The sequence below is a fragment of the Pseudophryne corroboree genome, chromosome 11, assembly GCF_028390025.1.
Source record: "Pseudophryne corroboree isolate aPseCor3 chromosome 11, aPseCor3.hap2, whole genome shotgun sequence".
Classification (NCBI taxonomy): domain Eukaryota; kingdom Metazoa; phylum Chordata; class Amphibia; order Anura; family Myobatrachidae; genus Pseudophryne; species Pseudophryne corroboree.
In genome coordinates this window covers 267,307,439-267,335,324 of record NC_086454.1, presented here as the reverse complement: position 1 = coordinate 267,335,324, position 27,886 = coordinate 267,307,439, and the positions used below count along the sequence as shown (strand labels likewise).

The 27,886-nt window shown below is 46.9% G+C and overlaps 1 protein-coding gene and 1 long non-coding RNA gene across 6 annotated transcripts in view; one reads left to right on the top strand and one right to left on the bottom strand.

Moving 5' to 3' along the window:
- Positions 1-27,886, top strand: part of WWOX (WW domain containing oxidoreductase) — a 1,758,901-nt gene that overhangs the window by 1,333,946 nt on the left and 397,069 nt on the right. The gene's annotated exons all lie outside the window — the stretch shown is intronic.
- On the bottom strand, positions 7,722-8,725 carry LOC134970157 (uncharacterized). Its single transcript, XR_010189699.1, has 3 exons — positions 8,548-8,725; positions 8,114-8,193; positions 7,722-7,850 (listed from the first exon to the last, which is right to left on the bottom strand). It is a non-coding gene; the product is annotated as an uncharacterized LOC134970157 (long non-coding RNA).

The window sequence follows — 27,886 nt, the reverse complement described above, 5'->3', positions numbered from 1 at the left end:
ACGTATCACACTCCTGTTACTTGCTGGAGCCCAACTTATGCTATTAGTGGTAAGGCAGCTGCTGCAGTGGGAACACACTCCATTAGGTCTATTATGCCTTATTTACTGCATGATAGCAGCCTTAGAACAAAGTGACAAAATTGCAGCCAGTTCTTTTCTCACTGTTGGGCAAAGGGTCAGTATTATAAGTTAGCCAACTAGTCCTTTGCCCAGGATCAAATTTGAGATAGGGCAGTTGTTCTCAAACTCGGTCCTCAGGACCCCACACAGTACATGTTTTGCAGGTAACCCAGCAAGTGCACAGGTGTATTAATTACTCACAGACACATTTTAAAAGGTCTGCAGGTGGAGCTAATTATTTCACTTGTGATTCTGTGAGGAGACCTGGAAAACATGCACCGTGTGGGATCCTGAGGACTGAGGGGCAGATGTATTAAGCCTGGAGAAGTGATAAGTGCAAGGTGATAATGCACCAGCCAGTCAGCTCCTAACTGTCAATTTACATATTGGAGCTGATTGGCTGGTGCGTTATCACCTTGCACTTATCACTGCTCTATCACTTCTCCAGGCTTAATACATCTGCCCCTGTGTTTGAGAACCTGTGAGATAGTGAAACAGATCTTAAAAAGTGGCAGGAGGGTGTTGTGCTTATTGCCCTATTATTACTTGGACTGTGCTTATATTTATAATGAACTGGAATCTGCTTATCTTGCATTATATTTGACCAGCACTGGATCCTACTATTTGTAGGGGCCTGCAAGTGTGCACATGTGCGACTTGACAGCGGAACTGGGGAGTGGCTTGACATTAGCCAGGGCTATTGAGACAGCCAATGGGCCCTGGTACTGATGACGGCATGGCCACACCCCTCAAAAGAAAAAAAAGAAAAAAGAAAAATTGTAAAGTACTGTGCTCCTCCTCAGCAGCTGGCCCGGACCCTGTCGGCCTACTCCAATAGGTCTGGGCCTGGGTAATTAGCATCCGCTTCCCCCTACTCTGTGCTCCCGATTCCTTCTAATCACAGTCCATACTGGCAGTCCCAAGGGGAGAAAACACCTGCTCCTGGGACTGCCTTTCCAGTGTATATTTAGCTGAAAGTACTTCCAATGTGCTGCCATGCTAGTGCACTCAAATTTTTCCACTGTAAGTGACCTGCTTCCAAGGTATACTGTATTACTGCCACAGGGATCTTTTATTTTTTTTTACTTCTGGTGTGCACTTGCAGTTTTCACCTCCTACATGGGCATTCTGGAAATAGTCGCCTTTTTTCCTTAGCCCATGGCTGGTGCATCTGTTACTGTATGTTTGATTTGGTAGTAATTCTAAAGCAGACGCAGTGTTTGTGTAATGTGTTAGGTAAATAGCCCATAATCTTATACAGGTATAAGATACCACCTTCATAGAAGGCAATATTTTGCATTAACCACCTCCTGTATTATTTGTTTAGAGGCTTACCTAGAAACATTGCAATATGAATTCCAGATTCATTAACATCGAACATATGCCAACTGCATCTGAATTATTTCTTAATATATGAGAATAACTTAAGGGTGATAGACATTTAGAATGCAAACTCCTTAATTGGCTCTCTTAATTATGTATCTTATAGTATAACCCTGCAGTGATTCTTAAAATAAACAATTATTATCCTGTTGGAAAAAGAACTGAAGGAATTTGTGTTGCAAACTAGTAGTTTGGCACGGACACATTGAAAGGCCACCTCCTCCGCCTCGCACTAAGAAACAGGAGGTGATGCACTATAATGTTTGCAAATTCCATGCTGGTTAGTTTGTTATGTGATGGAACTTTTCAGACCTGTACTATTTTCTACGTAAACGGCTAAGCCATTTTCTCATGGTCTGCTCACAATGTCCAAACTCCCCAACTACTGACAGATGCCCCAGGTGAGATGGGAAAAAGTGGTGTGATTAGCATAATCACGTACTGTAGGTGGGGCACATCCACCATCAAGCTCCACCCGGCCAGCCCTGCGTATCGTGTAAGTTAGCCCTTTCACTCTGTGTTAACTGAGGTGGGCAAGTGTGCTTGATCAGAATTGCCTTCTCTCCCCTAATTTGCCAATTGTTGACAAAAATGCTCCCCAAAAGTTTTTTTTCTGTGTAGAATATTTTATTTACAAAATGAATATGAACAAAACATATTGTTTTAGGTAACAAAAGTTATTGTACACTCCAGAAAATAATTTTGTTAATTATGTGTAAAAAAAAAAAAGTAAGAAAACAGATGCAAGTTTGTTACGCAGTATAATGCAACCATTTACAGTCACTTGTGTTATTTTTTTTGTTACATCAATATTATACATTTATGTAGTACAATATCGGTGTTGCAGGCAGTAATACGTAGTGTAATATTAGATACTTCTGAAATTAAATAATAAACCCACAACTCCTTTTTGCATAGTTTGATTTCTTGTTGTACTGGAACAAATGTCATGCTTCACAACATGTACATATATGATACAGGTATTTGACCAGAGGTCTCCGACCCCTGGATCCCTCCCACTCAGAATCTTGATGGTCGGCATGCTGACCACCAGGGACTATTCCCACTCGTGGGTGTCCACTACACCCATGCAGTGGGAATACCGAGCCCGCAAGGGGCTTGTTGCGCTCGCCCCCCTCCCCCCCCCCCCCACCGGCCTTCCACGGCCAGGATATCAGCGTTTTATATTGTGACCGCCGGTCACGCATACCCAACACGTACATACTGTACGCTGTACAAAATAAATCCCAGCCCCGCTCCACTGTAACCTTGTTCTGATCTGCCCAATCCCTGCCCCAATCCATTCAGAAACATCTACTATTAGGTGGAACCCTGTCCTATTTGAGGACTGTGAATTGAGAATGCCCTGATAAAATCAAGACTTTTATGAGGTGTGAAGTGAAGAAAATAAAAATCAGAATATTCATATCTTAAACTTCTTTACGTCTGTAGAACAGTTTTGCCTTCTCCAATATAATATCTGCTGACGCCAGAGCCGTAACTACGTGTGTGCCAAGGGGGCTTGGCACACAGCGCAGTTGCCCTGGGGGAGAGAGACCAGCGCCGGAGGCAGCGGACAAGGAGGAGGAGGGAGGGGGAGCAGGGAGCCGCAGCAGCGCTATGTTATTGGTAGTAAGCGCCGCTGCAGCATCCCCCTCTCCTTCCGACTGGCTGCCGCAATGTGTAAAAAATGGGGACTGGCTGCCGCAATGTGTAAAATGGGGTCCTGGCTGCCGCAATGTGTAAAATGGGACTGGCTGCCGCAATGTGTAAAATGGGGTCCTGGCTGCCGCAATGTGTAAAATGGGACTGGCTGCCGCAATGTGTAAAAAATGGGGACTGGCTGCCGCAGTGTGTAAAATGGGGTCCTGGCTGCCGCAATGTGTAAAATGGGACTGGCTGCCGCAATGTGTAAAATGGGGTCTTGGCTGCCGCAATGTGTAAAATGGGACTGGCTGCCGCAATGTGTAAAAAGGGGGACTGGCTGCCGCAATGTGTATAAAGGGGGACACCGTCTGCCGTAATGTGTAAAAACGGGGACGCTGTCTGCTGTAATTGTAAAAAAGGGACGCTGTCTGCCACAATGTGTAAAAAGAAGGACCGGCTGCCGCAATGTGTTAAAAGGGAGACTGGCTGCTGTAATGTGTAAAAAGGGGGACTGGCTGCCGCAATGTGTAAAAAGGGTCTATCTGCCGCAATGTGTAAAAAGGGGGACTGGCTGCCGCAATGTGTAAAAAGGAGGACACTGTCTGCTGTAATGTATAAAAGGGGCTCTACCTGGTGTAGTGGCGCTACTGTGCAGCGTAATTTGAATAATGTAGACTACTGTGCACCGTAGTATGAATTGCTATTATTTTGTGGCCACGCCCCTTCCCCGTGAAGCCACGCCCCTAGAAATTTTTTGCACGCCTACGGCGCGCTCTGCCCCTATCTTACATGGGGGGGCGCCACTGTCGTTTCTTGCACACAGCGCTAAAATGCCTAGTTACGGCACTGGCTGACGCCCCCCCTCCCTTCCATGCATACATCTTTCGGGTTGGAGCTGGGAGACCAGCACTCAGAATCCCGGAGGTCAGCATACCGACCCTGGGATCCCGGCAGCGGAATGCCGTCTGGGGGGGGATAAGCGCAATAAAGCCCCTTGGACACCCACGAATGGTTATAGTCCCTGTGGGTCGGCATTCTGCCTGCCGGCATTTTTTTATTGTTCAGAATCCCGGCATCGGTGTGGTGACCGCCGTGATCCCAGCGTCAGTCACATGACCGCATCCCCATCATTCAAGGGATCCTTAGAAGTTGCAGATAGATGGCTACCTGCTCTACTGAAGTCTTTGGGGATTCCCCAAAATTATGCCGCCTCCCAGTCATTTTGTGAGATTAGGCAAGTACATGCTCACCTACTTTTAAAGTTTCCTCTCCAGGAGAAGTGCAAATGTGCAGTGTTATTAGGCCCCACCCCCTCACACCAAAATGCCATGAATCGCACATATTTCAATAGGGGGTGGACCAAAATGATGCAATTACCATAGAATTGCATCACTAGGCCCCATCCCCTCTGCATGGACTACGGATTCCCGGTATTATTCTCCACATTCTGACTACTTCACAGGGAAGTAGGCTGGATGCAGGAGGGGCAGTGCCAGATTAAGGTCCACATGGGCCTGGAGCTGACATTTGTGAAGGGCCTATTGTGTGCCGCAGCAGATGATGTGACTATTGCCATGGGGGTGTGACTAGTTATGTGGAGGGGGGGAGGGGGGTGGCCATGGAGTGTGACTAGCGCCTACCTCGAAAACCTCAGTCTCATTTCTCTGGCTACAAGACACAGACTGCCTATCACTGAATAGCAGCAGCCAGCAGGTCGTCCCTGATTATTATTATTATCCTTTATTTATATGGCGCCACAAGGGTTCCGCAGCGCCCAATTACAGAGTACATAAACAACTAGGCAAAACAAGAAAACAGTGACTTACAGTTGAAGACAATATACTGTAGGAAAAGTACAGGGTATATAAACATAGCTTCATCAGCAGACGACACTGAAATAAATATCAGGGTGGCAGAGAACTGGGGGATTTAGTGCCGTCGAAGGGAGTATGAAGTAGAAGGTGGTTTAAGTTAGAGAGGAAAAAGCACATGAGGGAAGAGGGCCCTGCTCGTGAGAGCTTACATTCTAAGGGTTGTAACACACTAGCCGGCTGGCGCCGCCCGGCAAAAACCCGGCCGGCTTTTAACCGCTGCCGTGATGCAAAGACACATTGAGCACAATGTGTCCTTAAACACGGCACGGTCCCGGCACGGCTGCCGGGTTTGCAGCCGAAACTATTCACTGGAAGGTCCGGCTGCCGGGCGGGCGCTGGGCCGTATTTGCAGCCAGTAAACCGTGTGTGTGAAGGGGAGCTTTCACACACAACGGTTTTTTCCCAAGCCGTGTCTAATGCTGCGCATGCGCACAGCATCACACACGGCTCATAGCCGTCCTGTGTGACAGACTCTGCCGGTTTCTCCCGGATGGCAAAAAGCCGGACAAAGTTTGTCCGGCTTTTTGCCATCCGGGGAAAACCGGTTAGTGTGTTACAGCCCTAAGGGGAGGGGAAGACAGACAGGGGTGTCACAGATGGAGTAAACAGTGAGCGTTAAACAGAGGGTTAGGATGAGATTTGGCTGGGTTTGGTGAAGAAGTGGGTCTTGAGAGCCCGTTTGAAGTTTTGTAGAGAGGTGGAGAGTTTGAGGGGGAGAGGTAGAGAATTCCAGAGAAAGGGAGCAGCATGTGAGAAATCTTGGAGGTAGGAGTGGGAGGAAGTAACCAGCAAGTAGGAGAGGCGGCATGCATTATACTAAGCTTTCATTCCCACATATTATACACAGATACCTCTCCACCTACAGAGCTCACTACCTAACACATGTATCACACAGATACCGGGCGCTTGTCCGCAGATCTCACAATCTTACACACATATCTCACAGATACTGAGCCTTCAACATCCCCAGAGCTTACAATCAAATACTGTACATACTGTACAAATACATCACACATACCTAGTAATATTACCCAGGATTTACAATCTAACACATGTGCCATAAACCTTCTAAACATTTGTCCATCGGTTTACAATCTTATCTAACAGCAGCATAATCCAAGGTCTCACTGATATTTGTATCTTGTTTTAAGAGCTGATAATCATATGTTTCTCTCTCCCCAACTAGAGCTTGTTATTCCACTACACAGGTACCATCAGAGAGACCTCACCTACAACTTGCCACCTAGTACGTATCACACATCCCCAAAATCAAATAATATGATTCAAAATTCAGATTTAAGTGTGCAGGTCCCTTGCCCACAGAGCTTGCAATCGCAGAGATTGCCTTCTCACCTGGGAGGGGCAGGTAGTTGAGACAGGGGCCAAAGCAGTGGCTCTGTGCTCTCCCAAAACTCTTTGGGGCCTGAGACGTCAGCGCTCCTTCCCACTGCACCAGGGCTGAGACTTTTAGTTTGACTGCATAGCTCAGGCTCTCGCCTGATAACAAGCAGCCCTGTCACAATCACGCGGGCCGCCTTCACAGAGCTGAGGGTAAGCACAGCTTAACTGCCCCTGGTGCACTGGTGGTTTGGCAGCGCTTGGTGTGGAATCACACTTCATGAGGAGGAGCCAGGTGACTGTGAGGCGCATGGAGGGCGTATGAAGCCTTCTCCTGCAACCACCAATTTTAACAGTGTTGCCGGCATTTGAAGAACCCTGTGCGAGGTTAATTTTTGCTGGATGGCAGGGGGAGAGATTAGTTGCAGTGCGAGTGAGCGGGACCTCAAGTGCCCGCTGGCAGCTGGATTTTTTTTTCTCCTGTCTCCAGCAGGGCTACATCTGCCCCATTATTAATCCAACCCTGGCTGGCACCCTGTACACACTGTAGCTGTGCTGCGAGCATCAGTGTAGACGGATGCATCTGTATGTATGGGGTCATTCCGAGTTGATCGCATGCTGCTGATCAGGGTACTACTGCGCATGCATATGCACCGCAATGCGCATGCGCGTCGTACGGGTACAAACAGCATCATTGCTGGGCAATGCTTCTAGCGACGAATCCATTCGCACGGGTGATCGCAAGGAGATTGACAGAAAGAGGGCATTTATGGGTGTCAACTGACCGTTTTCTGGGAGTGGTAGGGAAAACGCAGGCGTGTCCAGGCGTTTGCAGGGCGGGCGTCTGACGTCAATTCCGGGACCGGACAGGCTGAAGTGATCGCAGCGGCTGAGTAAGTTCAGACCTACTCTGAAACGGCAAAAAATGTTTTTGTACTGCTCAGCTGCACAGGCGATCGCACACTTGCAAAGCGAAAATACACTCCCCCGTGGGCGGCGACTATGCATTTGCACGGCTGCAAAAAGTAGCTAGCGAGTGATCAACTCGGAATGAGGGCCATAGAACAGTAATGCATACACATAGTATACATAGAAAAAATGTGTGTATATATATATGCTGTAACATCTCAATACAGATATCCTCTTTCACCATTTCAAAACAGTCTCTGAGTGCCATCTCTCTTTGCTGGATGTTTATTTGTCTGAAAGGCACCGGAGCAGTTGGAGATTTATACACTGAGTGCCGGCATATTGTGGATGGGTATATATATATACATACATATACTGTGTGTGTGTGTGTGTGTATATATATATATATATATATATATATACACACACACACACTATACATACCGGCGTTCAGGATATCGGCATTTGGAATGCTGATGCCGGAATACCAACATTGGTCAGAATGCTGGTGCGGGATCCCCACATGGATAAAAATGCCGGCACTGGAATCCCGACTGCTGGCTCCCGAACGTAAGTGTGCTGTGGTAGGAGATGGAGGGGAAAGGTTTAGGCTGTGGGAGGGTTAGTATTAGGCTGCGGGAAGAGGGTTAGTTCTGGGGAGGGGGGATTAGGCACCACCGGGAAGGGTTAGGCTGCGGGGGTGGAAAGTTTAGCTTTAGGCTACAGGTGTGTGTGTGTGTGTGTGGGGGGGGGTTAGGTTTAGGCATCACCGAGTAAAGTTAGGGTCAGGCTGCGGGAAGGGAGGGTTAGGTGGGGGAGTAGATGAGGGTTAGTATACTTACCTTCCAGGTGTCAGGATTTGGCATGTAAGGGTGATGTCTGTATTCTGACCGCTGCCATCACAAAGATCCTGATTCCATCCCTGCATGCATATATATATAGCGTATAGTATATATATATATATATATATATATATATATATAAAAAGCACACACATACAATACACATGCATAAAGCACACACATACAATACACATGCATAAAGCTCACACATACAATACACGTACATAATATACATATATATGCAGAGTACATATTGTATACATAGTATAGATAACTATACATACTGCAAAAGAGCAGGGAGGGTGTTACAGGAGGTGCTGGATAGAGATGGAACTTGTAGGTTTTGGTGAGGGGAAATCAAACTTATAAAAGTAATTATCCTGTACAGTACTATACACATGTATGTGTGTGTGACACACTGACAGGTGACTAACCATCTCTCCTGTGTTGAGTTCCTGGCTGCAATATCATTCTTCAGCCTGCTGCCCGGGTAGTTGCTGGTCTGTGTGTGGGTGGGGGTGTCTGTGCTCTGATTGGCTGAGTGACTGTGTGTGATGTGTCACTCAGCCAATCGGAGCACAGCAGATGCTGCTGAGGAGTTTCTGCACTGATCAGGATTCTCCTCAGCGTTACAGCAGGGCGCACCACAGCTTCAGCAGCTGATAGTGAGTACCTACCGTATACAGCTTGTCATCAGCACGACCCTGCCTTGGCCACGCCCCCGATGATAGTGGGAGGAGTTACAGAGCAGGGGGCACACCTGGGATTAACCAACAGCCCAGGCCGACTCTGATTGTGAGGATAGGCCAGTGGGCGGGGCTAAGGACGGATTCGGGGGCAGAGCCTCAGAGGTATTCAGGACTGACTCGGGCCGGCAGAGTTTCAGACCTCTGTGGTCGGAACTTTGGCCAGCTGGTTTGGGGTGTTGTGGGCCTATTTTCAATGGGAGGCCTGGAGCTGCAGCTCCATCCGCCCCATTGTTAATCCGGCCCTGAGGAGGGGTTCCCATTTTTCCGGGGGTGAGGAATATCTTGAGTCTCTCGCAGGTTCCGGCAGGGTAGGTAAGTATGATGTGCATATTTGTGTGTTAGGGAATTCAGACTGAAGAGTAAGCCCCAAGGGGTCTTATTTAAATATTGAGAAAGACAAACATTCTCACTGTACAGCACTGTGTAGCAGGTGGCGCTATAAAAAGAAAAAAAAAATATATATATATATATATATGTATGTATAATATACTGTGTGTGTGTGTGTGTATATGTATATATATATACAGGGCCGGATTAACAATGGGGCGGATGGAGCTGCAGCTCCAGGCCTCCCATTGAAAATAGGCCCACAACACCCCAAACCAGCTGGCCAAAGTTCCGACCACAGAGGTCTGAAACTCTGCCGGCCCGAGTCAGTCCTGAATACCTCTGAGGCTCTGCCCCCGAATCCGTCCTTAGCCCCGCCCACTGGCCTATCCTCACAATCAGAGTCGGCCTGGGCTGTTGGTTAATCCCAGGTGTGCCCCCTGCTCTGTAACTCCTCCCACTATCATCGGGGGCGTGGCCAAGGCAGGGTCGTGCTGATGACAAGCTGTATACGGTAGGTACTCACTATCAGCTGCTGAAGCTGTGGTGCGCCCTGCTGTAACGCTGAGGAGAATCCTGATCAGTGCAGAAACTCCTCAGCAGCATCTGCTGTGCTCCGATTGGCTGAGTGACACATCACACACAGTCACTCAGCCAATCAGAGCACAGACACCCCCACCCACACACAGACCAGCAACTACCCGGGCAGCAGGCTGAAGAATGATATTGCAGCCAGGAACTCAACACAGGAGAGATGGTTAGTCACCTGTCAGTGTGTCACACACACATACATGTGTATAGTACTGTACAGGATAATTACTTTTATAAGTTTGATTTCCCCTCACCAAAACCTACAAGTTCCATCTCTATCCAGCACCTCCTGTAACACCCTCCCTGCTCTTTTGCAGTATGTATAGTTATCTATACTATGTATACAATATGTACTCTGCATATATATGTATATTATGTACGTGTATTGTATGTGTGAGCTTTATGCATGTGTATTGTATGTGTGTGCTTTATGCATGTGTATTGTATGTGTGTGCTTTATATATATATATATATATATATATATATATACTATACGCTATATATATATGCATGCAGGGATGGAATCAGGATCTTTGTGATGGCAGCGGTCAGAATACAGACATCACCCTTACATGCCAAATCCTGACACCTGGAAGGTAAGTATACTAACCCTCATCTACTCCCCCACCTAACCCTCCCTTCCCGCAGCCTGACCCTAACTTTACTCGGTGATGCCTAAACCTAACCCCCCCCCACACACACACACACACACCTGTAGCCTAAAGCTAAACTTTCCACCCCCGCAGCCTAACCCTTCCCGGTGGTGCCTAATCCCCCCTCCCCAGAACTAACCCTCTTCCCGCAGCCTAATACTAACCCTCCCACAGCCTAAACCTTTCCCCTCCATCTCCTACCACAGCACACTTACGTTCGGGAGCCAGCAGTCGGGATTCCAGTGCCAGCATTTTTATCCATGTGGGGATCCCGCACCAGCATTCTGACCAATGTTGGTATTCCGGCATCAGCATTCCAAATGCCGATATCCTGAACGCCGGTATGTATAGTGTGTGTGTGTGTATATATATATATATATATATATATATACACACACACACACACACACACACACACACAGTATATGTATGTATATATATATACCCATCCACAATATGCCGGCACTCAGTGTATAAATCTCCAACTGCTCCGGTGCCTTTCAGACAAATAAACATCCAGCAAAGAGAGATGGCACTCAGAGACTGTTTTGAAATGGTGAAAGAGGATATCTGTATTGAGATGTTACAGCATATATATATACACACATTTTTTCTATGTATACTATGTGTATGCATTACTGTTCTATGGCCCTCATTCCGAGTTGATCACTCGCTAGCTACTTTTTGCAGCCGTGCAAATGCATAGTCGCCGCCCACGGGGGAGTGTATTTTCGCTTTGCAAGTGTGCGATCGCCTGTGCAGCTGAGCAGTACAAAAACATTTTTTGCCGTTTCAGAGTAGGTCTGAACTTACTCAGCCGCTGCGATCACTTCAGCCTGTCCGGTCCCGGAATTGACGTCAGACGCCCGCCCTGCAAACGCCTGGACACGCCTGCGTTTTCCCTACCACTCCCAGAAAACGGTCAGTTGACACCCATAAATGCCCTCTTTCTGTCAATCTCCTTGCGATCACCCGTGCGAATGGATTCGTCGCTAGAAGCATTGCCCAGCAATGATGCTGTTTGTACCCGTACGACGCGCATGCGCATTGCGGTGCATATGCATGCGCAGTAGTACCCTGATCAGCAGCATGCGATCAACTCGGAATGACCCCATACATACAGATGCATCCGTCTACACTGATGCTCGCAGCACAGCTACAGTGTGTACAGGGTGCCAGCCAGGGTTGGATTAATAATGGGGCAGATGTAGCCCTGCTGGAGACAGGAGAAAAAAAAATCCAGCTGCCAGCGGGCACTTGAGGTCCCGCTCACTCGCACTGCAACTAATCTCTCCCCCTGCCATCCAGCAAAAATTAACCTCGCACAGGGTTCTTCAAATGCCGGCAACACTGTTAAAATTGGTGGTTGCAGGAGAAGGCTTCATACGCCCTCCATGCGCCTCACAGTCACCTGGCTCCTCCTCATGAAGTGTGATTCCACACCAAGCGCTGCCAAACCACCAGTGCACCAGGGGCAGTTAAGCTGTGCTTACCCTCAGCTCTGTGAAGGCGGCCCGCGTGATTGTGACAGGGCTGCTTGTTATCAGGCGAGAGCCTGAGCTATGCAGTCAAACTAAAAGTCTCAGCCCTGGTGCAGTGGGAAGGAGCGCTGACGTCTCAGGCCCCAAAGAGTTTTGGGAGAGCACAGAGCCACTGCTTTGGCCCCTGTCTCAACTACCTGCCCCTCCCAGGTGAGAAGGCAATCTCTGCGATTGCAAGCTCTGTGGGCAAGGGACCTGCACACTTAAATCTGAATTTTGAATCATATTATTTGATTTTGGGGATGTGTGATACGTACTAGGTGGCAAGTTGTAGGTGAGGTCTCTCTGATGGTACCTGTGTAGTGGAATAACAAGCTCTAGTTGGGGAGAGAGAAACATATGATTATCAGCTCTTAAAACAAGATACAAATATCAGTGAGACCTTGGATTATGCTGCTGTTAGATAAGATTGTAAACCGATGGACAAATGTTTAGAAGGTTTATGGCACATGTGTTAGATTGTAAATCCTGGGTAATATTACTAGGTATGTGTGATGTATTTGTACAGTATGTACAGTATTTGATTGTAAGCTCTGGGGATGTTGAAGGCTCAGTATCTGTGAGATATGTGTGTAAGATTGTGAGATCTGCGGACAAGCGCCCGGTATCTGTGTGATACATGTGTTAGGTAGTGAGCTCTGTAGGTGGAGAGGTATCTGTGTATAATATGTGGGAATGAAAGCTTAGTATAATGCATGCCGCCTCTCCTACTTGCTGGTTACTTCCTCCCACTCCTACCTCCAAGATTTCTCACATGCTGCTCCCTTTCTCTGGAATTCTCTACCTCTCCCCCTCAAACTCTCCACCTCTCTACAAAACTTCAAACGGGCTCTCAAGACCCACTTCTTCACCAAACCCAGCCAAATCTCATCCTAACCCTCTGTTTAACGCTCACTGTTTACTCCATCTGTGACACCCCTGTCTGTCTTCCCCTCCCCTTAGGGCTGTAACACACTAACCGGTTTTCCCCGGATGGCAAAAAGCCGGACAAACTTTGTCCGGCTTTTTGCCATCCGGGAGAAACCGGCAGAGTCTGTCACACAGGACGGCTATGAGCCGTGTGTGATGCTGTGCGCATGCGCAGCATTAGACACGGCTTGGGAAAAAACCGTTGTGTGTGAAAGCTCCCCTTCACACACACGGTTTACTGGCTGCAAATACGGCCCAGCGCCCGCCCGGCAGCCGGACCTTCCAGTGAATAGTTTCGGCTGCAAACCCGGCAGCCGTGCCGGGACCGTGCCGTGTTTAAGGACACATTGTGCTCAATGTGTCTTTGCATCACGGCAGCGGTTAAAAGCCGGCCGGGTTTTTGCCGGGCGGCGCCAGCCGGCTAGTGTGTTACAACCCTTAGAATGTAAGCTCTCACGAGCAGGGCCCTCTTCCCTCATGTGCTTTTTCCTCTCTAACTTAAACCACCTTCTACTTCATACTCCCTTCGACGGCACTAAATCCCCCAGTTCTCTGCCACCCTGATATTTATTTCAGTGTCGTCTGCTGATGAAGCTATGTTTATATACCCTGTACTTTTCCTACAGTATATTGTCTTCAACTGTAAGTCACTGTTTTCTTGTTTTGCCTAGTTGTTTATGTACTCTGTAATTGGGCGCTGCGGAACCCTTGTGGCGCCATATAAATAAAGGATAATAATAATAATCAGGGACGACCTGCTGGCTGCTGCTATTCAGTGATAGGCAGTCTGTGTCTTGTAGCCAGAGAAATGAGACTGAGGTTTTCGAGGTAGGCGCTAGTCACACTCCATGGCCACCCCCCTCCCCCCCTCCACATAACTAGTCACACCCCCATGGCAATAGTCACATCATCTGCTGCGGCACACAATAGGCCCTTCACAAATGTCAGCTCCAGGCCCATGTGGACCTTAATCTGGCACTGTATATATATATATATATATGTATGTGTGTATGTGTATATATATATATATATATATATATATATATATATATATATATATACACTGTATGTGTATCTAATATATATTCTTCAAGTTTTCAATGTGTGCCTAAAATGTGGGCTGCTACTTATTCTGGCCCTGGAAAAAATCTTTCTTTTCCAGCAAAGTTGGCTATTTCATCTCTGCACTTTGCAATTCCCACATGTAATCTTTTCATATAAATGCATAAGTGCCCCTTATTTTGGTTTGGAAATGTATCTTTTGTGGGAAAGTGATGTGTTTAAATTACAAAGTTCACATGCCGCGTGTCTGATAATTGCAGCCAGATACTGGAGTCAGAGCCACGATTTCTGCTAACAAAGAGAAAATGAAGTCAAGGCAACTTGCGGTAGCACCAAAAGGATAACAGGCCCGAAATCCTTCTTGCTTTTTTTCTCTATGGGGAAGGGGGGGGGAGAGATTTCCAGAAAAAAAAACACACTTCCTTTTTTTTTTATTTTTTTATAATTAAAAAGGGAATCTCAGATGTCTTGTATCTTGAATATTTACAATAAAACCTTCAAATGCTTGTCAAGTGGGGGATGTGTCATTAGCAGAAGCCTTTGCCTGGTCTTGAGCCTCTTCTCCTGGACATGACAGTGCAACCCGGATAACAGGAGAGTAATTATAGTTCAGCAAGGCTGCCAGGTGTGATAAATGAGTAATCAGCACACAGGAGCCCCAGTCCTCAAAAGAGGACTATTACAGTGTTATCAGCTGCAGGCCCGGCTGTGCTGCTGCCTTGCACAGAGACAGGCCAGGCCCCAGAGCTGTTAGATTCAGCGCGACTGCAAGATTTCAACTGCCTTTAGTTTCCTCGTTGGCTTCTTTGTGTCTTTGCAACATGACACACACACACAAAAAAAAGTCCCACATACTGTACAGTATCTCTGGCAGCCATTTTGCCATGTTTTTATAATTTGTAAAGCTGAGTGGTGAAAAAAAGAGGTTTATTCATTTTGTTTAAAATATAAATTTGTTTTGTAATTATGTCAAAGTTCCATACATAGCCAATATCATATACTGGGCGGAATGTACAATTCAATTGTCTAATGGAAGCCTATGGACTTCTTACCACAGACTTCCCAGAGAGGGATCCAATTGTATCTCTCCTAGTGTCCCCCCCCTCATGTGCTGGACAGCGGCTGCAAAGAATGGAAACTTCCGGGTCATAAACCCGGAAGTCCTCACTCCGCAAAGGACAGCTCTTATCGGAAAAGCTGTCCTTTGCGGTTGTAACAGCTGTCCTTTGCAATTAATAATTGCCTCTATGCGTACGTTCAGTGGCTGGATGTAGCGCATTCAGATTGGGATGCTTGGAACATACTGCCCATGGTCATTTAGGAATATATGCCAATAAGAATTACAAAATACCAAAAAACAACAACATGTTTCTGCAAAAGAAAAAAAAAAATCATAACTTAATGAGTTCCAACTAATCAATTTATTAGTGAATACCCAGGTCCACCAATCAGATAATTAAGATTTATTGGGTTGTAGATTACCTATTGCATTAGTGATTCATTTTCTTTGCTAAGATTATTTATGTATTTGGCCTCCTTTTTTTTTCTCACCAATGCCTTTACATCATCATGGCGAAGTTGGTTATTTTCATTGGTTGAGTTATGGTGTGATATTTTCTTACGATTTTGACTATATAGTCAGTGCAGATCTCAAGGTGAAAGTCACCTTGCGATCCCAATTCAATGCCGATGCGCGGTCCCGCGCGGTCGGCATCGCAAGACTAGATAGACTGTGCAGGCAAGTCAATTTTGACTATCTCGTAGAAAAGATAGTCAAAATTGACACTTAGCCAAAATCGCACATAGTATCGCAAGCACACTCATTATGTGCTTGTGATACCGACCTAGCATCTGTCGCATATTGAGAATCGGGCATAGCCCGAATCTCACCATGTGTATGGGCCATTACTGTTCTACGAAGTCATGTCTATAAATCTGTTTGGGCTGGTGATAATAGGTTATCCTCTTGAAACTTGATCCAGATCTTATCTACTAGAATTCTGTAATAATTGCGTCTGAGCCAGGGGGTTCCATTGCAGCCCAGGCATTTGTGAATGCATGCATACATCACAGGGGGTACGGGGTGTCGCGCGTGTGACGGAGGGCGCGCTGACATGATGTACAGAGGTGTGCCGCGAGTCAGGGGGCGTGGACTCGTGGCGCACACCCATTTCCATGGAGACACTAGCAGGGGGTGTGCCGCGAGACCGGGGGGGCATGGACTCGTGGCATGCCCCCATTTCCATGGAGACCGGGGGGGGGGGGGGGGGGGGGCGCTAAACCAGAGGTCCGGAGGCTGCGCGCGGCCTTCCCAGCTCTTGGTGGGAACGGACCGGCCCCCCAGCCCATTGGCCCTTCTGACATATGAACCTCGCTTAAAATGCTAAATTTTATCGCAATGATTATTATTAATAAATTGGTAATGTTTGAATTGTGCACCTGCAACCTTTTTCTTTGTATGCATTTCTACTGAAAGGTCTCCGCAGGGTTGCACCTCTCATTTCCAGTGTGCACCCCAGGACCCCTCCCCTGTATGCCCTTCTGACATATGCCGGAAGTGCCAGATGGCCAGTCTAGCCATGATCTGAGCTCATTCTCAGGGAAATGTATCAAATCTAGGAGCGTGATAATGTACCAGCCAATCAGCTCTTAGCTGTCATGTTACAGGCTGTGTTTGAAAAATGACAGGCGCTGATTTGGTTGGTACTTTATCTTTCTCTACTTTATCTCTCCAAGGCTTGATACATCTCCCCCTCTGACTTTTTAAAAAAAATATGTTAAACTGTATATTGTACATTCCTGTTTACTGAATGGATTTGGATAAAATAAATTATGTGAGCTTGCCAAGTTAATACTCTGGCGTTCGTGTCATGAGCACCTCATATCCTTACTCCCAGCATCCCTCCTGAGCTGCTTGGAGACACTGATCTTTTGCTTTCAAAAGGTGCCCAATACAACCTGCAATGATGACAGTCAGTCTGTTTTTCAAATGCACCCTAAAAAAAAAGGATAGATTGAAATTCTACCTGTAAAAAAGTCCTAGAGCTGTTCTAGGTGGAGGCAAGATATAGTTCTCCAAGTTTGAGCTGTTATATTACAATAGTATGCCGCTTCCCTAGTAGCTAAAAGCGGCAGTGTGGGTGAGTCTTAGTGATGGTATGGGGTGGTTCAAGAGAGGAGAAGGCCCATGTGCAGCCACTCAATCATGCCTCGACATGTAGTTTGCCGGAGACTACTGCACATGCACAAATCTCCAGGAAATTGGTGCCACCACCATTTTCTCTGTGATTTCTGTGTTGTTGCACGTGCAGAGCTCTGGGAGATTGTCACCTGTGCAATTTTCCCATTTGTTTCTGCGGCACTTGGCAGAGAGGTAAGTGTTGTCTATAGGTGTCCGCATTATAGATATGCCTATGGTGCAGGCAGTGCTTAAAGTGGTCCTAGAGAGGTGGTGGAACTCCCCCCCCCCCGGCGCCCATGCAATAAAAGTATTGTGCGCGCCGTGGGCGTGCCCCAAATGAGGGGTGTGGTCTCAAAACAAAAGGGGTGTGGTCACACAATAGTAATAATAATGCCCACAGTAGTAGCACCCCGTAATACACAATGCCCACAGCAGTAGCGCCCCTTTTACAATGACCACAGTAATAGTGCTCCTTATGCAATGTCCACTGTACTGGTTGTGCCCCTTATATAGAGCCCATAGTAGTGGTGCCCCTTATGCAATGCCCCCAGTAGTAGTGCCCCTTATGTCCCCAGGAGTGATGCCCCTTATGAAGTGCCCCCTTTACAATGCCCTCATTAGTAGTGCCCCCATTAGTAATGCCCTTAATGGTAATGCCCCTGTGTAGTATTGACCCCAATAGTATTGTTGTCTGTAGTAATGCCCCCAGTCGTTTAGCCCCCTGTAGTTTAGCCCCAGTAGTTATGCCCCCAGTAGTTTAGCCCCCAGTAGTAATGCCCCTGCAGTTATGACCACAGTAGTTTACCCCCACTTTAGTTTAGCCTCCCAGTGGTAATGCCCCCTGTAGTTTAGCCCCTGCTTTTATGCCCCCCAGTAGTTTAGCCCCCCAGTAGTAATGCCCCATGTAGTTTAGCCCCACAGTAGTAATGTGCCCCTGTAGTTATGCCCCCAGTAGTAATGCGCCCCTGTAGTTATGCCCCCAGTAGTAATGTGCCCCTGTAGTTATGCCCCCAGTAGTAATGCACCCCTGTAGCTTGCCCCCAGTAGCTTACCCCCATTAGTTAGCCCCATTTAGCTTGCCTCAAGTAGTAATGCCCTCTGTAGTTTTCCCCCTTGTAGTTTAGCCCCCCTGTAGTTTAGTCCCCAAATAGTAATGCCCCCAGTAGCTTAGCCCCTGTAGTTATGCCCCCAGTAGTGTGCCCCAAGTAGTTATGCCCCCAGTAGTAATGCACGCCTGTAGTTTGCCCACTGTAGCTTGCCCCCAGTAGACGTGCCTTAAAAAAACCCAAAAGCCACCATACTTACCAAGCCCCGCTCCCGCGTCCGACCGTTGTGATCTCCTGGCGTCCGGCTCCCTGCACTAGGAGAGAGACGTCATGACGTCTCTCTCATAGCGTGCACTGATTCGGAAGCAGGAACTCAGTAGTGAGCTCCTGCCGCCGGGCTTCCACTGTGCAGGGAGAGCCGGGCGCCGCTGGTAACAGCGGGCGCCCGGCATCTCCCTGCGGCCATCGGGTGAGGGGACCTGGAGGAGGCGGAACTGCGTTCCATCTCCAAGTGGAACTGACGGAACGCAGTTCCGCCCCGTTCCGGCTCACTTTAACCCCTGGGTGCAGGTGACACAATTTACACTTTATTAAGCAAAGATCATGATCTCAGAGGTAACTGTGTTGCAAAAAACTAAATGTGTGTGATCCAGACCTATAGGTAGTGAAGACTGTGCCAACATGATGAACAGTCTAAGAACAGATATGCAAACTGTAGGGTTGGGGATGGGTGACCAGCGCTGTGGGTTCCGGCGGTCAGCATGCCAATCCCGGGATCCCGACCACAGAATGCCAGCGAGGGGGGGGGGGGGGTCACGAGTGCAACAAAAACCCCTGCAGGCTCGCTGCACTCACCACAGGTTCTATTCCTACTCTGTGGGTGTCGTGGACTAGGGACTAGTTGCTGACAGTCGGCATGCAGACTGCTTGGGATCCTGGCGTCGGCATGGTGACCGATGTGAGCCCGAGCACTGGTCACATGACCGGATCCCAAACTGTATACATCTTATTTACCAATATTTTATTACCATTGTTGTTTGCAATTAATAAGCACATAATAATAAGTATTTTGTATAAAGAAGTACAGAGCATCTGATAACTTTCATCTCTTAGGCCAGCAGTCCAGACAATAGGCTCTATAACAGATGCAGTTGATTAATGACTGTGGCCTGCAGCACTGCCGTAGAACAGTGGTCAGCACGGAGGATGCCAGGGTCCAGTCAGTTCTTACAAAGAAATTGGCAGGTCCTTGATTTAGGCTGTGTGTTTTGGCTGAGTTGAGATGGATGGTGCAGGCTGATTACCATGAAAGATGGTCGCTGCCATGTCAGGTACTGGTTAAGCCCTTTCTGATGCCCATGAGATAGAAAGCAGTGTGTATTATACACGCCAACTTAGAAGGCTGTTGTGTGAGTTTCTGGCATGTTAGGTAAGCTTCTTCTGAAAGGGGAGCCAGCAGGACAGACAAGAAAGTGCCCAACACAACAGGCAGATAGCAATCCATGGAAGTAGCCTGAATATCGGGAACAATTAGCTGTTTAGATAATAACTTGAAACCATGTACATGTAAGTGGTCTGCATCTCATGTCAACCAATCATACTTATAATTCTATCGATGATACAGTTTAGAACATGTAAGTAACAGCTGATTGGGTACACATTAGAGCATTATTTGCCTTATTGGAACGACAAATCGTGCATATCGTCTAATGGGGGTCATTCCGAGTTGATCGTAGCTGTGCTACGATCAGGCACTCAGACATGCGGGGGGGCGCCCAGTACAGGGATAGTCCGCCCCACATGTCAGTGCACCCCCCCCCCCCCGCAGAACTGCAAAAGCATACGCTTTTGCATCTCAGGAATTACTCCCTGCCAGCGCAGCTCCTGCGGCTGGCCGGTAGAACCTCTTCGCTGCCCCGGGTTTCAGCGACTGTGTGTGACATCACGCAGCCGCCACAGCCCGCCCCTCAACAGTCTGGCCACGCCTGCGTTGGCCGAACCGCGCCCCCTCCCGCCCAGCGACTGCCTCAGAGGCGATCGCTAGGCAACGATGGCCTTCGGCTGTCTGGAATGCGCCGTCACACTGTGGCGCATGCGCAGTTCCGACCCGATCGCTGCGCTGCGATAAACTGCAGCAAGCGATCGGGTCGGAATGACCCCCAATGTGTACACCTGATTGCACGCTCCTGCGGGTCGCATGCATCATCTTCTGGTTGACCTTAGTTAATTGATAAGAAAGGCGTTTCGCCACAGGTGATGGCAATCATACATTACCAGGAAAGTCCAAGAACAGAGCATTTTCTCCCTCATGGAGAGGGTCAGGTAGGCAAGTATGCCCCAACCATCGGCACGATTGCCAGTAGTGCAGGTGTGTACAGGCTCTAGACACCACTCGTTAAATACAAAGCCCATACTGTTTGTATGGGTGTGAGTAAGCAGCTGAGTGCCGCTCACTACAGCAGGAAATACTGTGCTGTGATATCTGCATTAGAAGTGAGTGATGAAACATTTCTCACTTGTTAAATGGGGCCCTAAATATTCAAAACCCACTAATGAAAGTTAATCACTTTGTAAATTACTAACTTGATACAGACTTTTATAAGACTTGTTAAATCCATGGCAACCTGTACTGTTTAGCTATAATCAGGAAGATAATTGAAAGCTAACAATTCAGGTTTTTTTCCCTTTTAAAGTTTCTAACTATTAAATGTAGCACTCTCCTGGTTTGCTCCAGGCTTGTGTCACATTAAACATTTGCATGATCTTCCGATGTTATTTGTCACAGCATTGCATAATGTGTCAGCGCTTTATAAATAAAACATAATAATACCTCTACAAGAATGTACAGTAGTATGAAAAACAAAAGTTCTACCATGGCACATTATTGAGGATGGGATATCTAATAATACTGCAATTCCTCGTGTTTTATTGCCTTTGCCAAAAAATCTATATAATATGTCTGACAAATGCAATGCAAATAGTCTCATGCTAATCTGCAGGATCTGATTTCTCGTTGGAAGAGTAGCAGGGGAATTTGCTTTACCCATTGCGAGTCTTGCAGCCATGAAGTCACAGTTGTGATTGTAAGGACTTCTGTATAAAATAATCGGTGTGTATGTACAATCAGGTCAACCGTCAATGTTCAGTTAGCAAAGGGAAGGACTAGAATAACGGAAAAAAAATAAAGGGAAAATCTCATTTCATCACGGTTAATGGCAAGGAAATTAGAGTTTGAGAGAATGACTTTTTTTTCCTTGCCGTGCTTGTGCAACAGACCAAGGGCTCTGCTACGTTCTGCACCATTTGCCGTTGCACAAACGCTCTGTGTAAGAGCTGTGAAGCTATTATTGCAAAGGAGAAAAGACAAATAAAAGATCTCCCTTCTGGTCACCGCAAGGGTAAATTGGCTACATCCTCTTGCCTAGTAAATACTCATAAGTCAGAGAAGTTTTCCCAATTCCCTCTGGAACAGGACCCCCGGGAAATGGGAACAAATTCACAGACAGCTCTTCACAGCTCTGTTTATGTACTTTTTGACTTTGATTCTCAGGGAGGAGGTCATACTTTAGCACAGAGGAACCAGTGCGGGAGAAATCCAATGTGCTCTCCTAGTATAGAAATCTCTCCAGTCCCATTGTCCTGTGATCCGTGTCGAGTCCTGCAAGATGTAGAGGAGTTAAAAGCAATGAATTGTAAAAAACCAAGTCAAACTTAAATAAATGTACAATTCTCTTTGCGATCCTATATATAAAGTCATTTTGTGGGACTTATGAAGATAATGCCCTTGATAGCTAAACGGTCAATGGCAGAATTACTGTATGTAACAAAGTCATATCAGAGACTGTCAATGAGAGACTCTAAAAATAACTCCACAACTATATAATTTATTATTAGTCCTTTATTTGTGAAGCAACACTATATTACATAGTCCCTTACATTAGTGGATTGTGTTTGGAGTTTAGGATATACTTTAGAGTTCTGGACCATTTGGTGCCTAATCAATGCTGTTTGTGAGTACATGTGACTGACTGAAATGAACTATAGGTATTACCGTGTACTGAAATTAGTGATGAGCACCGGAAATTTTTCGGGTTTTGGTTTTGGGTTCGGTTCCGCGGCCGTGTTTTGGGTTCGAACGCGTTTTGGCAAAACCTCACCGAAATTTTTTTGGCGGATTCGGGTGTGTTTTGGATTCGGGTGTTTTTTTCAAAAAACCCTAAAAAACAGCTTAAATCATAGAATTTGGGGGTCATTTTGATCCCAAAGTATTATTAACCTCAAAAACCATAATTTCCACTCATTTTCAGTCTATTCTGAATACCTCACACCTCACAATATTATTTTTAGTCCTAAAATTTGCACCGAGGTCGCTGGATGACTAAGCTAAGCGACCCTAGTGGCCGACACAAACACCTGGCCCATCTAGGAGTGGCACTGCAGTGTCACGCAGGATGTCCCTTCCAAAAAACCCTCCCCAAACAGCACATGACGCAAAGAAAAAAAGAGGCGCAATGAGGTAGCTGTGTGAGTAATCTAAGCGACCCTAGTGGCCGACACAAACACCGGGCCCATCTAGGAGTGGCACGCAGGATGGCCCTTCCAAAAAACCCTCCCCAAACAGCACATGACGCAAAAAATTAAATTAAGAAAAATTAATTAATTAATTAAATTAAGAAAAATTAAAGAAAAAAGAGGTGCAAGATGGAATTGTCCTTGGGCCCTCCCACCCACCCTTATGTTGTATAAACAGGACATGCACACTTTAACCAACCCATCATTTCAGTGACAGGGTCTGCCACACGACTGTGACTGAAATGACGGGTTGGTTTGGACCCCCACCAAAAAAGAAGCAATTAATCGCTCCTTGCACAAACTGGCTCTACAGAGGCACGATCTCCACCTCATCATCATCCTCCGATATATCACCGTGTACATCCCCCTCCTCACAGATTATCAATTCGTCCCCACTGGAATCCACCATCTCAGCTCCCTGTGTACTTTGTGGAGGCAATTGCTGCTGGTGAATGTCTCCACGGAGGAATTGATTATAATTCATTTTAATGAACATCATCTTCTCCACATTTTCTGGATGTAACCTCGTACGCCGATTGCTGACAAGGTGAGCGGCGGCACTAAACACTCTTTCGGAGTACACACTTGTGGGAGGGCAACTTAGGTAGAATAAAGCCAGTTTGTGCAAGGGCCTCCAAATTGCCTCTTTTTCCTGCCAGTATAAGTACGGACTGTGTGACGTGCCTACTTGGATGCGGTCACTCATATAATCCTCCACCATTCTTTCAATGGTGAGAGAATCATATGCAGTGACAGTAGACGACATGTCCGTAATCGTTGTCAGGTCCTTCAGTCCGGACCAGATGTCAGCATCAGCAGTCGCTCCAGACTGCCCTGCATCACCGCCAGCGGGTGGGCTCGGAATTCTGAGCCTTTTCCTCGCACCCCCAGTTGCGGGAGAATGTGAAGGAGGAGATGTTGACAGGTCGCGTTCCGCTTGACTTGACAATTTTGTCACCAGCAGGTCTTTGAACCCCAGCAGACTTGTGTCTGCCGGAAAGAGAGATCCAAGGTAGGCTTTAAATCTAGGATCGAGCACGGTGGCCAAAATGTAGTGCTCTGATTTCAACAGATTGACCACCCGTGAATCCTTGTTAAGCGAATTAAGGGCTCCATCCACAAGTCCCACATACCTAGCGGAATCGCTCCGTGTTAGCTCCTCCTTCAATGTCTCCAGCTTCTTCTGCAAAAGCCTGATGAGGGGAATGACCTGACTCAGGCTGGCAGTGTCTGAACTGACTTCACGTGTGGCAAGTTCAAAGGGCATCAGAACCTTGCACAATGTTGAAATCATTCTCCACTGCGCTTGAGACAGGTGCATTCCACCTCCTATATCGTGCTCAATTGCATAGGCTTGAATGGCCTTTTGCTGCTCCTCCAACCTCTGAAGCATATAGAGGGTTGAATTCCACCTCGTTACCACTTCTTGCTTCAGATGATGGCAGGGCAGGTTCAGTTGTTTTTGGTGGTGCTCCAGTCTTCTGTACGTGGTGCCTGTACGCCGAAAGTGTCCCGCAATTCTTCTGGCCACCGACCGCATCTCTTGCACGCCCCTGTCGTTTTTTTAAAAATTCTGCACCACCAAATTCAAGGTATGTGCAAAACATGGGACGTGCTGGAATTTGCCCATATTTAATGCACACACAATATTGCTGGCGTTGTCCGATGCCACAAATCCACAGGAGAGTCCAATTGGGGTAAGCCATTCTGCGATGATCTTCCTCAGTTGCCGTAAGAGGTTTTTAGCTGTGTGCGTATTCTGGAAAGCGGTGATACAAAGCGTAGCCTGCCTAGGAAAGAGTTGGCGTTTGCGAGATGCTGCTACTGGTGCCGCCGCTGCTTTTCTTGCGGCGGGAGTCCATACATCTACCCAGTGGGCTGTCACAGTCATATAGTCCTGACCCTGCCCTGCTCCACTTGTCCACATGTCCGTGGTTAAGTGGACATTGGGTACAACTGCATTTTTTAGGACACTGGTGAGTCTTTTTCTGACGTCCGTGTACATTATCGGTATCGCCTGCCTAGAGAAGTGGAACCTAGATGGTATTTGGTAACGGGGGCACACTACCTCAAGAAATTGTCTAGTTCCCTGTGAACTAACGGAGGATACCGGACGCACGTCTAACACCAACATAGTTGTCAAGGCCTCAGTTATCCGCTTTGCAGCAGGATGACTGCTGTGATATTTCATCTTCCTCGCAAAGGACTGTTGGACAGTCAATTGCTTACTGGAAGTAGTACAAGTGGGCTTACGACTTCCCCTCTGGGATGACCATCGACTCCCAGCAGCAACAACAGCAGCGCCAGCAGCAGTAGGCGTTACACGCAAGGATGCATCGGAGGAATCCCAGGCAGGAGAGGAATCGTCAGAATTGCCAGTGACATGGCCTGCAGGACTATTGGCATTCCTGGGGAAGGAGGAAATTGACACTGAGGGAGTTGGTGGGGTGGTTTGCGTGAGCTTGGTTACAAGAGGAAGGGATTTACTGGTCAGTGGACTGCTTCCGCTGTCACCCAAAGTTTTTGAACTTGTCACTGACTTATTATGAATGCGCTGCAGGTGACGTATAAGGGAGGATGTTCCGAGGTGGTTAACGTCCTTACCCCTACTTATTACAGCTTGACAAAGGCAACACACGGCTTGACAAATGTTGTCCGCATTTCTGGTGAAATACTTCCACACCGAAGAGCTGATTTTTTTGGTATTTTGACCAGGCATGTCAATGGCCCTATTCCTCCCACGGACAACAGGTGTCTCCCCGGGTGCCTGACTTAAACAAACCACCTCACCATCAGAATCCTCCTGGTCAATTTCCTCCCCAGCGCCAGCAACACCCATATCCTCCTCATCCTGGTGTACTTCAACACTGACATCTTCAATCTGACTATCAGGAACTGGACTGCGGGTGCTCCTTCCAGCACTTGCAGGGGGCGTGCAAATGGTGGAAGGCGCATGCTCTTCACGTCCAGTGTTGGGAAGGTCAGGCATCGCAACCGACACAATTGGAGTCGGACTCTCCTTGTGGATTTGGGATTTCGAAGAACGCACAGTTCTTTGCGGTGCTTTTGCCAGCTTGAGTCTTTTCATTTTTCTAGCGAGAGGCTGAGTGCTTCCATCCTCATGTGAAGCTGAACCACTAGCCATGAACATAGGCCAGGGCCTCAGCCGTTCCTTGCCACCCCGTGTGGTAAATGGCATATTGGCAAGTTTACGCTTCTCCTCCGACAATTTGATTTTAGATTTTGGAGTCCTTTTTTTACTGATATTTGGTGTTTTGGATTTTACATGCTCTGTACTATGACATTGGGCATCGGCCTTGGCAGACGACGTTGCTGACATTTCATCGTCTCGGCCATGACTAGTGGCAGCAGCTTCAGCACGAGGTGGAAGTGGATCTTGATCTTTCCCTAATTTTGGAACCTCAACATTTTTGTTCTCCATATTTTAATAGGCACAACTAAAAGGCACCTCAGGTAAACAATGGAGATGGATGGATACTAGTATACTTATGGATGGACTGCCGAGTGCCGACACAGAGGTAGCTACAGCCGTGGACTACCGTACTGTGTCTGCTGCTAATATAGACTGGATGATAATGAGATGAAATCAATATAATATCACTAGTACTGCAGCCGGACAGGTATGTATATTTATTATGTAATGACTGATGACGGACCTGCTGGACACTGTCAGCTCAGCAGCACCGCAGACTGCTACAGTAAGCTACTATACTATAGTAGTATGTACAAAGAAGAAAGAAAGAAAGAAAAAACCACGGGGAGGTGGTATACAATTATGGATGGACTGCCGAGTGCCGACACAGAGGTAGCTACAGCCGTGGACTAACGTACTGTGTCTGCTGCTAATATAGACTGGATGATAATGAGATGAAATCAATATATATGTATATATAGTATCACTAGTACTGCAGCCGGACAGGTATATATATTTATTATGTAATGACTGATGACGGACCTGCTGGACACTGTCAGCTCTGCAGCACCGCAGACTGCTACAGTAAGCTACTATACTATAGTAGTATGTACAAAGAAGAAAGAAAAAAAAAAACCACGGGGAGGTGGTATACAATTATGGATGGACTGCCGAGTGCCGACACAGAGGTAGCTACAGCCGTGGACTAACGTACTGTGTCTGCTGCTAATATAGACTGGATGATAATGAGATGAAATCAATATATATGTATATATAGTATCACTAGTACTGCAGCCGGACAGGTATATATATTTATTATGTAATGACTGATGACGGACCTGCTGGACACTGTCAGCTCAGCAGCACCGCAGACTGCTACAGTAAGCTACTATACTATAGTAGTATGTACAAAGAAGAAAGAAAAAAAAAAACCCCACGGGGAAGTGGTATACAATTATGGATGGACTGCCGAGTGCCGACACAGAGGTAGCTACAGCCGTGGACTAACGTACTGTGTCTGCTGCTAATATAGACTGGATGATAATGAGATGAAATCAATATATATGTATATATAGTATCACTAGTACTGCAGCCGGACAGGTATATATATTTATTATGTAATGACTGATGACGGACCTGCTGGACACTGTCAGCTCAGCAGCACCGCAGACTGCTACAGTAAGCTACTATACTATAGTAGTATGTACAAAGAAGAAAGAAAAAAAAAAACCACGGGGAGGTGGTATACAATTATGGATGGACTGCCGAGTGCCGACACAGAGGTAGCTACAGCCGTGGACTAACGTACTGTGTCTGCTGCTAATATAGACTGGATGATAATGAGATGAAATCAATATATATGTATATATAGTATCACTAGTACTGCAGCCGGACAGGTATATATATTTATTATGTAATGACTGATGACGGACCTGCTGGACACTGTCAGCTCAGCAGCACCGCAGACTGCTACAGTAAGCTACTATACTATAGTAGTATGTACAAAGAAGAAAGAAAAAAAAAAACCACGGGGAGGTGGTATACAATTATGGATGGACTGCCGAGTGCCGACACAGAGGTAGCTACAGCCGTGGACTAACGTACTGTGTCTGCTGCTAATATAGACTGGATGATAATGAGATGAAATCAATATATATGTATATATAATATCACTAGTACTGCAGCCGGACAGGTATATATATTTATTA